Below are 3,169 nucleotides of genomic sequence, written 5' to 3'. Positions count from 1 at the left end.
ATGCTTTGCCGAGGAGTGAACTTAAGACCATGAAATGCTGTTGATGATTTTAACCCACTGGGCCCCTTTGATTTGAGAAGCCACAGCCCTTCCCCATCCAATTGTGATCAATTGTGATCAGTATCTAAGGAGACCAATGCCCCGATGGACAAACAGCATTGAGAGGCTGTAACCCTGCTTCTCTCAATTCCTATCCTGTAGAGAACAGGACTCAGGAGTTGCTGGCAGGAGACAGCGTGTCACCTAGGACTCTGCCAGTGCAGAGTATGAACAATACCGTGTTCTTTCTGAAAATGCTTAGCTTGAGTTTCTTAGGAGGTAATCACCAGACAACTGCAGAATGTAGAACACTGAACAGGACAACTGACCTGTCTCCCACAGTCCATGTCACCACGAATCACACAACAAAAAGGAGAAGAGACATTTTGGGTTTGAAAAGAGTAGAAAGATAGGCCGGGCGCGGTGGCTCAAGCCTGTAATCCCAGCACTTTGGGAGGCCGAGACGGGCGGATCACGAGGTCAGGAGATCGAGACCATCCTGGCTAACACCGTGAAACCCTGTCTCTACTAAAAAATACAAAAAAAAAAACTAGCAGGGCGAGGTGGCAGGCGCCTGTAGTCCCAGCTACTCGGGAGGCTGAGGCAGGAGAATGGCGTAAACCTGGGAGGCGGAGATTGCAGTGAGCTGAGATCCGGCCACTGCACTCCAGCCTGGGCGACAGAGCCAGACTCCATCTCAAAAAAAAAAAAAAGAAAAGAAAAGAGTAGAAAGATAATGTAGCTACACTTCTGTAGTTATTTTGAACCCAAAGTATCTCCTCATCTTGTTGTTGTTGTCATTGATTGTGGTGACATGGACTTGTTTGTAGAGGACAGGTCAGCTGTCTGGCTCAATGATCTACATTCTGAAGTTGTCTGAAAATGTCTTCATGATTCAATTCAGCCTAAACGTTTTGCCAGGAACACTGCAGAGTCAATACTGTGAGTTTCCAACCTCAGCCTATCTACCTGCGGGCATAGAAGGTCTAGTTTGTCCACCACCATTATCGTGACATCAGGACTGGTTACTTGGTTAAGGAGGGGTCTAGGAGATCTGTCGCTTGTAAAGGCACCTTATTTATAATTAATTTGGAAAGTGGCATGAAAAAGTATAAATATTGTGTATTCTAATGATCTTCCTCTGAACAGTTTATCATCAATCACCCCTGCCTGTGTCAGTTATTATATTTATGTTTGCACATTGGAAATTTTCTATCTCAATGATTAGTATATACTTGTTTTTGCTGGCATTCTGTCATAAAAAGAATATTCCCTGCACAAATTTTAACTCATCCCAAATTAATTTTAGTCTATTAATGTTAGAATGTTTAAGTTTTGCTCTTTGAGGAAGACGCGGTCATAGGTGTTGCGGATCCCTGATCTGCACGCTCCTGCTCCTGGCTCACTGCTGTTTGCTGTCACCCAGGAACAAGTCGGTAAGGAACCGTGCAGCAGCCATGGCTTTTAAAGATACCGGAAAAACACTCATGGAGCTGGAGGTGGAATTCACCAAATTCGAATTACTCTAATCAGCTGCAATGTAAAATCCCTGGAGAAGGTGTGTGCTAATTTGATCAGAGGAGCAAAGGCAAAGAATCTCAAAGTGAAATGACCAGTTCGAATGCCTACCAAGACTTTGAGAATCATTACAAGAAAAACTCCTTGTGGTAAAAGTTCTAAGACATGGGATCATTTCCAGATGAAAATCCACAATCAACTCCTTGACTTGCAGAGTCCTTCTGAGATTGTTAAGCAGATTACTTCCATCAGTATTGAGCCAGAAGTTGAGGCAGAAGTCACCATTACAGATGCTTAAGTCAACTATTTTAATAAATTGATTACCAGCTGTTAAAAAAAAAAATGTTTAAGTTTTAAATCTGTTTAATTAAAAGGTTTTTGTCTATCACTCTGGCCTAGTGGATTTTTTACATATAATATTTTAAGCTTTTGCTATAATGTTTGGTTTTGGTGGATAAGAATATGGATTAATAAAAACATTCTTATTTCCCTGTTTATATCTAAACTCTTCCATATTTTTGTCTATATTTACCGTATGTTGTAGAGTGTATTTACTGTATTTCCTTGTTGATGTGATTTGTTTTCTTTGTGTGTGTGTTTGTGTGTCTGTGTGTGTGCCTTTTGTTTATTTAGGAAGGGTTTGTTTATTTAGCTCATGCTTAACAGTGCACTAAAAACATTTTAACATCACTAGTCCCATTTTAACTTGACACACTTCCAATATATTGTTTATAAATGTTAAATTGTATCTTTCATCTTCAAATCTTTGTCACTATGACAATCAAAGACATTATTTTCCTCTTCTCTGACCTCTTTACCTGCCATTTCTTATAGTGTTAGTTCAACCCAAGCATATACCAGTGACAGCCTGTGTTTCCTACCTTGTCTCTACCTTGGCTTTTGGTTTAGATCCACAATGAAATAGATGCTCACGAGCTATGCAAAAGCGCATGTCCTAGGCATCACTTGTTGAGAGGAATTCATCCTTAATAGAGTCCTCATCAGGGAATCAGGTCTCACTGAGTTTTGCTTAATCACCTTTTCCCACTACCTTGGTACATGGATCACATCACTGGATTTAAGGTATTTGCCAAAAATGATTTTTCTTGAGGTTTTAGGAAATATTGTCTTGCTTTGGGTACAGGCATGAGGTGTGTTCTCATTCTGGGATTCTTCTTTGTTCTACCAGGACCTCTAATTTCTGCCAGTTACTTCATTCATTCTCTTCACCATGAGTCTCCAGAGGATGATTCCTTTGTCCAGGCCTCTCCCTCCCTCTCCCTGCAATTCTGCCTTTCTGAGGTTGGCACCTGTGGTCCTCTGCACTTGTTACTTTCAATTAGGAAACCCCTAATTGGTTAAGTTTTAAGAGTTAGTTTGAAATTCAGCTATTAACCTATCCTAATTCTTCAAAGGCAGAACTTCAATAGTATAAAAAAGGAGACAGAATTACATAATAGAGCACCCCCATAATCACTGGCCAGCTTCAACAATTATCATTGAATAGCTGAACTTTTAAAACTACACCCCTAATTGATTGACATTTCCCCTTCCTTTTCCCTTCCTTCAGTTCCTCAGCAGCAGGTCTCTAATCTACCAGGTCTCAGGCATG

The 3,169-nt window shown here is 40.7% G+C and overlaps 1 pseudogene; it reads left to right on the top strand.

Annotated features, from left to right (window-relative positions):
- The first annotated feature begins 1,496 nt into the window (after window positions 1–1,496).
- On the top strand, window positions 1,497–1,939 carry LOC117076651 (annotated as a pseudogene).
- Window positions 1,940–3,169: the final 1,230 nt, after the last annotated feature.

This window comes from Trachypithecus francoisi, unplaced genomic scaffold, assembly GCF_009764315.1.
Source record: "Trachypithecus francoisi isolate TF-2019V2 unplaced genomic scaffold, Tfra_2.0 Lachesis_group5, whole genome shotgun sequence".
In the NCBI taxonomy this organism is placed as follows: Eukaryota; Metazoa; Chordata; class Mammalia; order Primates; family Cercopithecidae; genus Trachypithecus; species Trachypithecus francoisi.
Note: the sequence above shows the minus strand (reverse complement) of the source record. Positions and strands in the feature narration are given on the sequence as shown.